The following is a 15,888-nucleotide window of genomic DNA, read 5'->3' as shown; positions in this document are numbered from 1 at the left end:
CATCATCAATGCTTAATATAGTCAATCTTAATTTTAGCCATACTAATGAGTGTATGCTAGATTCTGAGATTTGGTTTTAATGAGCATTTTTTAAAAATATTTTATTTATTTATTCATGAGAAACAGAGAGAGAAAGAGGCAGAGACACAGGCAGAGGGAGAAGCAGGCTCCATGCAGGAGCCCGATGTGGGACTCGATTCTGGACTCCGGGATCACACCCACAGTCAAAGGCAGTCACTCAAACACCGAGCCACCCAGGCATCCCTTTTATGAGCATTTTTATGATAACTCATGATTTTGAACATCTTTTCATTAGCCTGTTTGCTATGTGTATTAATTCTTTGTTAAAATGTCCAAATTTTCTTCCCATTGGTTTTACAAATTGCTTTTTTTTTTTTTAATTTCAATTCTAGTTGGTTAACATACAGTGCAATATCAGTTTCGGGAAGAGAATTCAGTGACTCATCACTTATGTACAACACCCAGTGCTCATCATTAGTGACCTCCCTAATACCCACCAACTCATCTATCTAGTCCATCTCCCACCCACCTCTCTCCATCAATACTCAGTTTTTCCGAATTGCTTATTTTCTTAATATTGTTTGAATAAGTCTATAAATATATTATGAATATAAGTCCTACATACTACCAGTCTAAGATTTGCCTTTCCATTTTCAAAGAAATATCTAAGTAAATAATCACGTAAGTTCCATTAAAAAAATAAGTATCTACTGAATGCCAGTGATAAAGGTTGACAATGTAAGGACAAATGAGATAAGTATTAGCTACTGTCAGTATTTATAGTCTGGAGAGTGGGCACAGTATAATCTACGGGGATATTTTAATGTATAGCAAACAAGTGTTCTTTTAGAGATATGCTCCTTCAGTACCGAGGAGGGGAGTATAATCCAAGGTGTGCTGACTCAAAACAAGCAAAAAGGTTCCAGAAAGCTTAGTACAAGCAAGAACAGAAAGGGCATGCTACGGAAAACTGAGAGTATGAATAAGGCATATAGAATTTCAGAGGTAAGAGAGGCTTTAGTTAGATCTACGTAATCATGGGACTTGAATGTCATCCACTTGAACAGGACCATGTACAGACCACTGTACATAGACATTGACTGGATTTAAACATGTGAGTTCTGTGGCCAGAGTTTTCTTGAGATAGCTCATATTGCAAGCATGAGCAAAATATAAATTAGGAACAAGATTGAAATCAGAGAAAACTCATGAAATTAGAGAAAGTATAGAGATGTTCACTGGCTGATAAGTACATAGGTCAGTATGGTTAGAAAGAAATACCTGAATCAAAACATATATGGGGATTCACATCGATATGACTTTCTGATTGACCAAGTGATAATACTGATACAGAGAAAGAGGCAAATAAAGAGGGAATTCTAGGAATTTTTGGGCTCTAATTTATGTTTTGGATGATTGTGATATTTCTCTTACTATATAGTAAGAGCAGCTTATGAGATCCAATCTCAATCTTTATTTGTGTTTCAGGAGGTATCTCTTACTTTTTTCTCCTTTCTGGGTACTTTTTTAAAAAAAATTTAAAAACCCTAGTTGGAATCTATACCCTAGACAATGATATATTCTCTCTGCTCATAACCTCATGTTTTTAACCATTCATTTGATTGCCAATCATATTTTCACTACCTTCAATATTGTTTTCTTTTATACTACTACTCTACAGTTCTCTGTGGGTCAGCTCACATTATTCTCCTTTCTAGCCGAATGACCCAAACTCCAAAACTCCAAAGCCTGAATTAGTTGAGAAGACATATACAAGAAATAAAAATGATTTGGTTTCTATCAATAGATATATGGATAGAGAAGTTGTGATGTGTGTATATTATACATACACACACACACACACATATATATAGGAATATTACTTGGACATAAAAAAGAGTAAGAATTTGTCATTCATGACAACATGAATGGACCTAGAGAGAATTATATTAAGTAAAGTAACTCAGACAAAGACAAATACCATATCAAATACCATATTATGAATCTTAAAATCTTAAAAAAAATCTTAAAAAGAATCTTAAAAAAAAAAACCACACACACAAAATAAACAAAACAAAAAGAGAAATTTATAATACAGAGAACAAAATGGTAGTTGTCAGAAGGGAGGTTGATGGGGGATAGGCAAAGGAAGTCAAGAGGATTAAGAGGTAAAGTTCCAGTCATAAGAATGTTATAAGCATCCTTATATTCACAAAGATGAAAAGTACAGCAGAGGGAATATGGTCGGATGTAACTATATTTACTTTGGTGAACATACCGTAATTTATGCAGTTGTTGAATTGCTGTTGTACACTTGAAACTAATATAATATTGTATGTCAACTATACTTCAATTAAAAAAAAAAAAAAGAATGGGAATGCCTAGGTGGCTCAGTGGTTGAGTGCCTGCCTTCAGCCCAGGGCGTGATCCTGGAGTCCTGGGATCGAGTCCCATATCGGGTTCCTTGCATGGAGCATGCTTCTCCCTCTGCCTGTGTCTCTCCCTCTCTCTCTCTGTGACTCTCATGAACAAATAAATGAAATCATTAAAAAAAAATGTATCAGTAAGAGTATTATCATCTTACCCCAATCCTTTACTACTTTTAACTTATGCTATACAATTTTACCAAATAATCCTATCAAAATAAAAATTAATATGGTCACACCATTTTCATTTTAGACATGTTTATTGACTTTTCTATGATAGTCTAAAAATCTGAGCTCCACTGACAAGGCTTGAAAAACCCCCCTATGGTCATTCTATTGTCACTCCTTTACTCTACTGCAATTGGATCATTATGAGTCAATTCCTTGCACTATTCTTTCTACTTAGAATTTTGTCACTCTTACTTATCTTGAAAAACCTTTTTTCAACAACAACATACTCCTTAAAACTTTGCCGTATATGCCTACTGAATCAAGGCTAATTATAATCTTCTCTCATCTATTTGTTAAACAAGATTAAAAATACATAATAATTATATATACATATGTATGTATTCAAACTTTGCAATATTATATTGTTGTTTTCTACTTTGTTTAATTTACTGGGCTCCAAATAGCTGCAAAGCTTTTATTTTCTTGTCTACCACTACACTCGGCTCATAGAGTGCAAAATAACTATATGCCCACTTAACAAAACTGAAACATCCATTTTTATATGAGTAAGGATAAATATAACAATTAAAGACAAAAAGTATTTTTATTTGATCAAGAAATATTCTAGGTTTTCTAAATATTTTATTTATTTATTTATTTACTTATAAGAGACACAGAAAGAGAGAGAGAGAGAGAGGCAGACACAGGCAGAGAGAGAAACAGGCTCCATGCAGGGAGCCCGATGTGAGACTCGGTCCCAGGACTCCAAGATCACAACCTGAGTCAAAGGCAGACTCTCAACTGCTGAGCCATCCAGGCATCCCAAGAAATATTCTGTTAAAATAAAACTCATCATTATAGGAATTGACTGTAACCCAGAAATATACTCAGTATTAAAACATGCTACATTACTAATATGATTTTAAATATATATCATATTCAGTTAATCAGTCTTATTAGAATCTGCTTTCAAAAATTCTGTTTTGCTACTAATAAAAATATATATCAATTATACTATCACAAAATTAGCCGTTAAGTGGGATGAATGATGGCCCAAAAGCTATGTCCATATCCTAATCTCCAAAATGTATAAACATTACCTTATTTAATAAAAGAGGATTGACAGATTTAATTCATTTAAGGATCTTGAGAGGGGAGATCATCCTGGATTATCTGGAGGGCCCTAAATTCAATAGTAAGTGTCTTTTAAGAAATGTTACATGTCCTATAAAGGACACAAAGAGAAGAGAAGGAAGCAATGTGACCAGAGTCAGAGATCGGAGTGATGCAGCTACAAGCCCAGGAATGCTGATAGTCCCCAGAAGCTGGAAAAGGCAATGAATAAAATCAATATCTCCCAGTGGGATTGCAGACTTTTAACATCTTCAGATTTTTGGCCTCCAGAACTGAGAGGATGAATGTGTGTGTGCGCATGTGTGTCTGTGCTTTTTTCTCCAGCCATACAATTTGAAGTAATATGTTACAGCAGCCATCATAAAAAACTAATATAATAGTAATTAGATTTATAAAACTGATTTACAGACAATATGAATGATAAAACTCTATAAGAACTTAAGAGTTCTCCTTTTAAATACACAGATTATAATAGTTTTCTTTAACAAATCAGAAATAATTGCATGTGTTCTATGCTGCTAAAAAGTTGAAGTAAGGTAGTAGTCGAATCAATGTTATTTTGTAATGAGTAAATACTAGATAAATCATTAAAATAAAATAAAATAAGCCTCCTTTAATATTGAAGATTTTACTTTTCATGAAAAATGCTGTTTCTCAAAGAAATATTTAAGCAAGTAATAGTGAGAATTGCATTTGGAATTTATAGAATAAGAGAAATCAATATGAGCAGTCATATAATGAGATCCTTATTTGATATTGATGTGTTTTCATTTCCTCTTACATGTTGCAAGTGTTAATCCAGGCATCCTTTCCTGCTTTCAATGCCACTACTACATCAACTTGTCACCTAAATAACTGTAATTAAGCATTCTCTCTAGTTGCTGATTACAGTATGCTGATGAACATTCCCACTGGATTTAACAGCCTCTTTCCCAACATCTACAGTAATCATCACATATTATAATGTCTTTTTTTGCTGAAGACTTCTTAAATAATCTAAAATTTAAATTGAACAAGTCTTTGATTATTGCAATCTAAAGTTCAACAGGCGCTTAATCAGAAAGGTGTAAGTATCATATCATTGACATCTACTAAGCAATAGGATAATATATATCCAGGGAAATAAGCACTTAAACTCTTTGGTCATTGATCCATGTAGTTTTAAAAATTAACATCAGCATATAACCCGGAAAAATTTTTTCCTAAAAAGCAGCAGGCTAACAAGAGGTGATATTTTTGAACTTAGCATTTATAACATCCAAATGATTCATTTCTAGGGACTTTAACATGCATATAGTTAATGTGCAGAACACTAAAATTTGAATCAAGTAAAAATTCAATCATCACATATTAAAGTTATTATTCGTTAAGTCATTATTTATAGGTATGAAAATGACATAATTATTCAAACCCAAATCTCTAAGATATGTGTAGATTTTATCATGACTGTCCTCAGACCTAGGCAAGAGGACCTACCCCATGAGCCCTATCCATGATTGATAAGGTTAGTATAATCACACACTCACACACACTCACACATGCACACGTTCTCTATAAGACGGATATGTACCTCTGTCACTTGGGATCCAGAGTAGAGACAGCTAGCATGACTCCAGCTTCAAACATCAGTTCTTATGACTCACACACCCATCTTCATAGAAATGCCCTTCCACATCTCTTGCCCTGTGGACCTGAAACAAAAGGGAGCTGAGTCCTAATGCTATAATGATTTGGGATTTTCTTCTGCCAAAAGAAAGCATGAACATTTATCTATCAGGTGAAAGCAAGAATTTAAGTTAAATAAATGTACAGTAATACGTGAATTATGCATGTCATCGTCATCATTTTATTTACTTAATCCATATTTCTGGCTCATTATTTCTTTGAGCTGCTCCACAAGAACATGGTTCAATACACATAACAAACTATATCAAGCAAACTTTAGAGTAACTGATTGGATCAATTTAAAATTACTGCAAATATAAAATCTCTATATATTTTTTGAATATTAAGTGAAATTCACTACTGTTTATTACAAAATAATTGTATTTTAGCATATATATAATGGGCCACTATTTGATTGAGAACCATACGGATTAGATAACCGCCTTTACTTAATTAACAAAATACAATATGCCCTGCTTTCATATTCCTGGCAACTTATTTTTTGAAATATTCATATGTATATTGGTAGGTGTTTGGGAAAGGTAGAGGAGAATAAAAGAAATAAATAAAACAAATAAATGTTTAAATATTCAGCAAGAAAGAACAATTAGTCAATCTATGACACAATTCTAATGTGAATAGCATTTATTTATTACCTTGAGCAAATCCATATGGCTTGACCTTAATAGGAGTTAGCAAGATGCATTAGCATTTTGGTCCATGAAGCAAAATAATACCTCATTGTAAATAATCCAGCACATTTCCATTTTCACTTGTATTCTTTGAATCTAATTATTACATTTAAAGCCACCATTCTAAAAATGATCATCTAAAAATATTTTTTGCTGTAGGTTTATATCTAATTCAAAAACTATGCATACTTTTTATTATTCATTATTCTGATTATTATCTTACAAAAATATGAACTATGACCTGAGCCTAAGGCAGATGCTTAAACAACTGAGCCACCCAAATACGCCTGAAATATGATTTTTTAAATGAAACTTTATGTACTATACAATACCTGCTTCTAACACAGTATATTCTTTTCTTAAAACCAACATAAAACTCCATCAGCCCAATTCAATTTTCAGAAGCTTTACATTGTGTGTTAACTATTTCACCTCTCATTCAAACATTTAGCAACCCCTTTGTCTGAAAATAATTCTATAATTTGAATTTATTTGAAACACTTAGTTTTATAAGAATAGTTATCTATCTATTTAGAAAAATGTAACATGGAAAAATTATTTCTAATAAAATATAAATTCTTCTGTACCATGTCACAGTTTCTCTTTGCAAAGGTAATCACTATCCAGACCCTTCTAAAATTATGCATATATCTCAAATATCTCATACTGTGTATCTATTATTCATACAAGTAGTAAGCAAATTCAATACATTATTCCACATCTTGCTCTTATCGATAATAAGTATTATATAGTTTGGAAATTTTTCCTTCATGCCTCTTACAATGATTTTATTTTTACTATCAGCATATCATTTCTTTATATTGATATAACAAAATTTATCTAACCAGTACCATGAACATGTAATTAAATATTTTTTCTGGTATTCAAACTACATTGCAATGAACATCTTAAGATGTATGACAGCATACTTTGCAAGTACATACAAACTGCATATTTCTAGCAATTAAATTGTGTATTAAAGAACATATATTCTTAAGTTTGATTGAGATATATTACTAAATTTACCTTCATGAAGCACTGCAACAACTTAGATTTTCATAAAAAAAAATAACTGAATTTAAATGAACCTTGAGGTAATATGAATCCATTATTCTCTATCCTATCCATGTTAACTTCTCTGTGCATTGATTAAATACACTACTCATTTTGTATTGAATTTTCTCATCATTTAAAAATATTTTATCCAAATCTTACAAATAATGGAATAGAGGGAATGCATCCAGGATTATTCTGAGGCCAGCATTACCCTGATACCAAAGCAGGATGAAAACAATGCAAGAACACAAAGTCTACTTTGTCCAGTGTAAGTATTGCTACTCTGGCTTTCTTCTAACATCCGTTTGCATGATAAATGTTTCCCCATTCCCTCACTTTGAATCTAAAGGTATCTTTAGGTCTATATTGAATATCTTGTAGGCAACATATAGATGGATATTGTTTTTTTTTTAATCCATTCTGACACCTTTTGATTGGAGCATTTACTTAATCCATTTACATTCAAAGTAATTATTGATATGTATGTGTTTATAACTATTTTTTTTTTACTGATTTTGTTATTGTTTCTGGAGATATTCACTGGTCCTTTTTCGTCTTTGCATTTTCTTTGTCTCCCCTTTGCACTCAAAGAGTCTCCTTTATTCTGTATGTTGGCAAATTGAACAACAATAAAAAATAAATTTATTATTAAAAAAATAAATAAAAACTTTAAAAGTCAAAAAAATATTTCTTGCATTGCTGGTTTGGTGGTCATGAACTCCTTTCGTTTTTGGTTTGCCTGGGAAATTCTTTATTTATCCTTCTATTTTGAATTATATCCTTGCTGGATAGAGTATTTTTGGATTCAGATTTTTCCCATTCAATACTTTGAATAGGACATGCTACTCCCTTCTGGTTTGCCAAATTTCTGTTGAGAAACCTCCAGCTAGCTTTATGGGTTTTCCAAAAAGTCATGCACTTCTTATGTCTTGCTGCTTTTAAGGTTTTTTTATTTTGCTAATTTGCCAAGATATTTTGCTAATTTAATTACAATATGTCTTGGTGTTGGACTGCTTTTGATGGGGGTTGATATTGATGGAAGTTCTCTGTGCCTCCCAGATCTGGATATCTGTTTCTCTCCCAGATTAGGGAAGTTTTCTGATAGTATTTCTTAAAATAAATTGTCCCTTTTCTCTCTCTTGTTTTGGGACTCCTACAATATGAATCTTATTACATTTGATGGAGCCACTGAGTTCTCTAAGTCTATTCTCATGTTGCTTAATTCTTCTCTTTTGTTCAGCTTCATTATTTTCCATTATTTTGTCTTCTAGGTTACTAATTTGTTCCTCTGTTTATTCCAGCCTCCTGTTCATTGCATTAAACCTGTTTCCAATCTCTTTTATTGCATTCTTCATCTCTGATTCATTCTTTTTAACTCTTTTATCTCTGGTGGTAAAAGTCTCACTGATGTCTTCTATTCGTTTCTCTGATGGTAAGAGTCTCACTGATGTCTTCTTTTCTCAAGCCCAATGAATATTGTTTTGATTGTTGTTTTGATGTAGTTTTAAATTCTCCATCAGGCATGCTACTTATATCTGTTTTTCTTAGATCTCTGGCTAGGGCCTTATCTTGTTTCATTTGGGATAAATTCCTCTGTCTTGGCATTTTGTTGTTATTATTATTATTTTTTTAATGTTTGTTAGAATTCACCAATGAAATCACATAGACTTGGCCTTTTCTGTGTTGGGAAATTTTTGATTCCTAATTCAAATTTCATTCTTGTTACTGTTCTAAGAAGATTTTCTATATTTTGGATTCCAGATTCATGATCCAATCATGGTATCTTTATGTTTTTATGAATTACTTGTTTCTGTTCCCTAAGGTTATCTGATTTGTTATTCTTAGTACATAACTGTTTATAGTAATGTTACTAGATTATGTATTTCTGTGGTATATATTGTATTGTTTTTTCTTCCATTTCTCATTTTAGTTTTTGAGCCTTCCCTCTCTCTCTCTCTCTCTCTCTCTCTCTCTTTTTTTTTTTTTTTAGTTAATATAGTTAAAGCATTGCCAATTCTGTGGGTTTTTTTTTTTTTTTTTTGAAAAACTGGTCCTTACTTTCAAAGTTATGCTATTAATTATTCTGGTCTCTATTCTATTTATTTCCGATTTTTCCTTGTTATTCCCATCCTCTACTAAATTTCAGCTAAGTTTCTTCTTTTTCTAGTTTTTTGTGGTGTAGTAACTAATTTGAACTGCTGTTTCTTAATATAAACATTTATAGCATAAATTTCACTCTATCATCTGCTTTTGCTGCATCCCATATGTTTTGGAATATTGTGTTTTATTTTTCTTTTGTTTTAAGACATTTTGACTTACTGTTTGATTTCTTATTTGGCCCATTGCTTGTACAGTAGTGTGTTGTGTAATATTTACATATTAAATATTTAATGTTTATATTGTAGATTTCCTAGCTTTTATTTATTGTTGATCTTTAGTTTTGTACCACTGTGGTTGGAGATTATGCTTGGTATGATTTCAGTCTTCTTAAATTTTTAGTATTCATTATGCTTCTTTCAATGCATTTCAAACAGGGACTTCTGTGTGTGCTGGAGGAAAATGTATATTCTACTTTTCTTGGAGGGAATGTTTTATATGTATCTTTTAGATCATGTATTGTGAAATATGCTTCAAGTAAAAAATGTTCTTGTTGATTTCTCAGCTGAATAATGAAATTTGTTGAAAATTTAAAAAATAAGATAAAGTTAAAAGAATTTTAAATACAAATATTTTACTATGCAATAGACTCTTATGCAGCCATCAAAAAGGATGAGATCTAGCCACTTGCAAATCATGGATGAACCTAGAGAGTATTATGCTAAGTAAAGTAAGTCACAGTAAGACAAATACTTTATGATTTTACTCATATGTGGAATCTAAATGACAAAACAAATGAATACACAAACGAAAAAAGCAGAATAAGACCTTTAAATACAGAGAACAAATTGATGGTTGTTTGAAGGAAAGGTGGTAGGCAGATGAGCAAAATGGGTGAAGGGGAGTGGTAGATACAGGCAACCAATTATGGAATGAGTAAGTCACAAGAATAAAAAGTCCATCATAGGGAATATAGTTATGGTAGCTGCATTTCTGGTGAGCATAGCATAATGTATAGACATGTTGAATCACTATGTTGTACAGCTGAAACTAATGTAATGTTATGTGTCATATATGCAAATTAAAATAAAATAAGTATGTTTGAATCCTCTTCAAGCCCCTTTAAAATTTTCATAATCTACAAAAATGATGGCTGGAACTTGATATTAATTTTGGATGCATCTTATCTAGGGAGAGCCTTGGAGTAGGCTCATATCTCACAAGAGAGAAAATCCACTTTGATTATGTGCTCATTTTTATAAAGCATGTATGAAACATCTGTCTTCCTCACAGACTTTAAAATTTTGATAATTCCGGGATCCCTGGGTGGCGCAGCGGTTTGGCGCCTGCCTTTGGCCCAGGGCGCGATCCTGGAGATCCGGGATCGAATCCCACGTCAGGCTCCCGGTACACGGAGCCTGCTTCTCCCTCTGCCTGTGTCTCTGCCTCTCTCTCTCTCTCTCTCTCTCTGTGACTATCATAAATAAATAAAAATGTAAAAAAAAATTAAAATTTTGATAATTCCTTCAATGTAAACTGATGTTCTATTCCTAAACTTTCTATTAGGACCCAGAGAGCACATAGGTTTTACCTTTCATAGGTCTGCCCACATGGGTGACTGTGGGGTTGGAAGGGACTCAACTCATTTCAGCCCTTTAATTTCCCATAACACAACAGAAAAGAGCAAGCAGTAGCAGAAGAAATCAATCCTAACTTATCCCCTGTCGAATATCAGCAAACACGATGTCACAAAACCAATGTGAAGAAATGAAGTATAGATTTTCTACTGACATTTGTAAAGTGTTTGTGTCAAAGTATTTTTCTAATATAGAAAAGGTTAGAGTTTAACAAATTAAAGCACATATTCCTTTTAAACAGTTATGTTGGTCATTTGGATTAATTTTAGCTTTTTTCTTATGAAAATGTTTAACTCAATGGGATCAGATGCAATATTTTAATTACTCACCATTAACACACGCATTACTCTATAATAAGCATGTGGAAAATTTGTAAGAACATATTTGTCAGATTATAAATTTATCTACTATAATTAAAAATAGAATCATGTCTCAAATTTTTAGTTTCTGTCAACTATGTATTGCTAGTTTCCCTTGCTTATTAAAAATGATATACTTCATTCTATCCTCACAGCTGTTATAGATGTTTCCACATTTAATATGCAATTTAAATAATTGTAAATGATATAATTAACATAAGAGATTATATTATTTGAAAATATAAATGATAATATATTTATAATATTAACATTTTAATCAACAATTACACCAAAATAATTGCTTTTCAACACTTTTAATTCTACTAGTATTTATTGAGGACGTAATATCAATGACCGTCTCAGTAGAAAAGAGTACATATAATTCTTAGTTACAGGAACTAGAGATTCTTGGAAATAAGTGGCTGATTGCAGAGCTAGGGCACATATAGTATAAAAAGTGACCCTGGAATATCTTGTGCAGAAACTAGGAAAATGCTCTAAGAATTATGGGGCAGGTCAAAAAGTGATAGGAACTGACTTAATCTGGAAAATTTTGAGTACTAAAGAAATAATATTGCTTGAAGGATTGTACATCATTAAATAGCAAGAATTAAGGAGTTCATACAAAAAAAATGCAGAAACAACGAGACAAAGATTCTACATGTCAGTAGAATGTCAACTAGTAAAATGGAGAAATGACTGAATAAGAAAAGCATTCGATGCTTCATGCAAGAATAGAAATAATTTTTTTGATGTAAAATTATCCCTCAACTTATTTGGCACATATTTTGTGGGGAACAGGACATTGTCACCACACACACACACACACACACACACACACACACACACATTTATAATTAACTTTAAAGCATGGATTCCTTGCAGACAACACATTTAACCAAATAATTAAAACTAGTATCATGAGCAACATGGGACATAGTCATTGAGTACCTCTTGATACACATTGTATGACAGAGAAGCAGACTGCATCACTTCTGTGGTATTGCTGCCCAAATCTGTATCTAATCTAACCATGGAACATAATATGAGGAATATAAAAATAAAGTAACTATCGTGTACTCTTTCAAAATATCCAAGACAAGAAAAGGGAAGATTGAGGAACATTTCCATATTTAAGAAGTTAACTAAAGAGGTATGACACTTACATGCAACCAGTGATCTTGGATTTAATCTAGCACAGGAAGTGAATGAGATCTCTTTGGATGTTAGTACTTTATCAGTGTTAATTTTCTGATTTTGATAGGTATTATTTAGGGAGTATGGTTTTCAGGAACTAAACAGGAAGTATTTTAAGGGTTATCATAGATTATGTCTGATTTCTTACATCTTTCAGAAAAATATAAAGAAGTATGGAGAGAAAATAAGACAGAGATCAAAAGACACAGAAACCAGTAGAATACTGAAAATTAGGAAGTCTGTTTGTAGGGCATACAGGAATTTTTTTAAACTGCCTCACAAATTTTCTGTAAGTATAACATAATTTCCAAAGTCAAAGTGTGATAAGGAGCAATAAAGTCACATGGAGGATTTTCATATCTCACTGCAGAACTCCTGAATCAGAATGTGCATTTTTAGTAAGGTCTTCAGGTGATTTTTATACACATTAGTATTTGGGAAACACTTCCTTAAACATTACTTGGCTGGGGAAATAGGGCATAAAAATCAATTTTATTTGTGAGTTTTTAGATTTAATAATGATATTATGGAGACATTTAAAAAGAGGCTTTTCTTTAGGAGATTTTACCAAAATATTTACTGATAAAATGCCAAAGTGTTTGAAATTTGCTTTGAAATATTATGTGGTAAGGATGAAGTTGATAAGGGCATAGTTTAAATTCAGCCTGTGGTGATAATTGTTACACCGGGATGAGAGTACATTGATTTCACTAGGCTAGTGTTTTTTTGTTTTTTGTTTGTTTTTGGATATGGTTGGACTCTTACAAAATAAAAAGTATAAACAAACAAACAAAACATATCTTGATAATAAAGAACATTAGTGAAAAATAAGAGGAAATGATTAATTTCCTTAATAGGGCATCTAAAAACAATGTCCAGAGAAGACAAATTCATTATTATTTAACATTTTTTATATGATTTCCTTCTGTATATTTCATATTTTCTTTTTCCAATTAAAGACATTACCATCATAATAAAATTAGGTTCTTGCAATAAGCAAGACTATACAGTGGACTAAACAAAAACAAATTAATATTGCTTCATTTTAAACTAGTAAATTGTTCTATAACAAATGTTCCAATCTATGTTTCATTAGTAAAATGACAACAAGTACTATCATGGGAAAAGAGAAAAATGTTAGAGGCAAATGTATAGTTTAAAAAGTAATTTCACTAGGTTAGGTGACAGATAATGATGGCTTGAAAGTCGGTCACTTCCCCCCAATTTTAACCATACTGGATTTTTCTTTTATTTTTAATTGAAGGTTTTATTTATTTTAATTTGGGGGATAGGGGGAGATGGAGCTCTTTTTTATTATTTACATTGTATTTTTTTATAGATTTATTTTTTATTGGTGTTCAATTTGTCAACATACAGAATAGCACCCAGTGCTCATCCCATCAACTTCTTTTTGGTAATTATATTTACAAAAATGTATATAAATATGGTATCCAACTACTGTTAAGCTGGGTAAAGTCTCTCTCCCACCTAGATCCTGTTTCCTCAAGTGGGAAAGGTCAATAATAACAGTAATGTACATATTTATTTGAGGTTAAAGTAAATAACTGACACGAGAAAAGTAAATTTGAAAATTTTAAAATGATATGTAAATAAATTACCTCATTATTTAGTCATTATATTTCATACCGGATTCATGTATTTTGCAGCATTTTAAAATGATTTATTCAATAACTGCACTCTCTGTACATTGTTCTCTGAGAGTTGTAAGTAAAAAGGAAAACATATAGCAGGTACTTATTATCCACACTTACTTGATATCTAGAACTACATTAATTAATACAAATGTTGCCTGTCACTAAAAAATGACCAAATTATAGGGACGCCTGGGTGGTTCAGTGGTTGAGCGTCTGCCTTTGGCTCAGGTCTGGATCCTGGAGTCCCTGGATTGAGTCTCACATTGGGCTCCCTGCATGGAGCCTGCTTCTCCCTCTGCCTGTCTCTGCCTCTCTCTGTGTGTCTCCCATGAATAAATATAAAAAATAATAAAAATAAAAAGTGACCAAATAACCAATGGCTTAAGGAAACTAGAATTTTATTCCTGTATCACATAACACAACAAACAGAAGACCAAATGTGATATAGTGATTATATGGTTGGAGGCCCAGAGTTCTCTTTTCTTTTGGTAAGCTACTCTTTAACTATAGGTTCCATCATCATCTAACATGAACAACTTCTGTTCTCACTTCAATATCCCACCCAATAGGAAAATAGGAAGTACTAAAAAAAAAAAAAAATAGGAAAGCACAATTATTCTCCTTAAAAGCAATACTAAAAATCATATATATATATATATATATATATATATATATATATATATATATCAGGTTTTTTTATTTTAATATTGCTGATCAGAAAGTAGTCATATGATCCTATCTAGCTACAAGAAAAGCTGGAAAATATAATTTTTCTTCTGGATAGTCATAGCTAAAATTCGAGCACTTGGTTACCAAATGCAGACATAAAAAAATAATTATTTTAATTGAATATTTCTGTGGGCATTTTAGAATTTCTATGCTAAATATTTTAATTTTAAAAAAGAACCCAATTGTTTATGGGTTCAGCTATATAAAGGTTGAAACACAAAACTTAAAATATATAGGGGAAGTTACTGAATATGTAACCACATTGTTTTCATTTTATGGATAAAGAATAGTTGGAAAACACAGAGATTACTCTGTGTCTCTTCCCCAGAGGAACAGGATAGGTCATTAAAAGCTAATAATAAAAGGAAGTTCTTTTTTAGTTTCTAGTTTAATTTGCTTTCTAAAAAGCCAATTTTTATATATTAGAAGAATCACAGTTGTGATTTTTGTCATATGTTTCTATCTAATAAAGTTTTAAGACAAACATTGCTAAAATACATTTGAGGAATTTCAGGCATAAGTACAAACCTCATTTGAGTTATATTCTTTATTTCATTGGAAAAACTTTGGTTGGATTGAGTCCTACATAGGGATCTGTGCTCAGTGGGAGTATGCTTGAGGATTCTCTCCTTCTCCCTTTGACTCTCCCCCACTTGCACCCTCTCTCTCAAATTAATTGATTAATTAACTTAAAAAAAAAACAAGAAATAACTATTTCATTTACCATTATTTCTTCCTCATGTACTATCCTAAGTACATGGAATTAAAATTATATAGGTATCTCCCAGGGGAATTACATGTAGAAGCAAGTGTTCTAAGAAATTGGGATAACACATAGAATGCAGTATTTTTCAGATTTCTCATGGGAAAATGGTAGATACTATTTGATTTGCTCCAATTAGGAGGCAGCCATACTGTATTTGTTATGACCAGAATCAAAGTTCTATTAGCAATGTATAAAGCATGGTATTGTCATGAACAGGGAAAGTTAAGGAAAATCTGTTTCCCAGGAAAACAATTAAAAGAGGCTGGATAAAAGTAAAATAAAA

General features: G+C 31.8%; 1 long non-coding RNA gene across 1 annotated transcript in view; it reads right to left on the bottom strand.

Annotated features, from left to right (window-relative positions):
* Positions 1-15,888, bottom strand: part of LOC144316763 (uncharacterized) — a 326,077-nt gene that overhangs the window by 61,290 nt on the left and 248,899 nt on the right. The window contains exon 4 of the long non-coding RNA XR_013382616.1: positions 5,323-5,443. This is a non-coding gene — a long non-coding RNA (uncharacterized LOC144316763). The remainder of the gene's footprint in view (positions 1-5,322; positions 5,444-15,888) is intronic.

Source organism: Canis aureus, chromosome 7 (genome assembly GCF_053574225.1).
Source record: "Canis aureus isolate CA01 chromosome 7, VMU_Caureus_v.1.0, whole genome shotgun sequence".
Lineage (NCBI taxonomy): Eukaryota > Metazoa > Chordata > Mammalia > Carnivora > Canidae > Canis > Canis aureus.
This window is presented reverse-complemented; position numbering and strand designations above follow the sequence as displayed.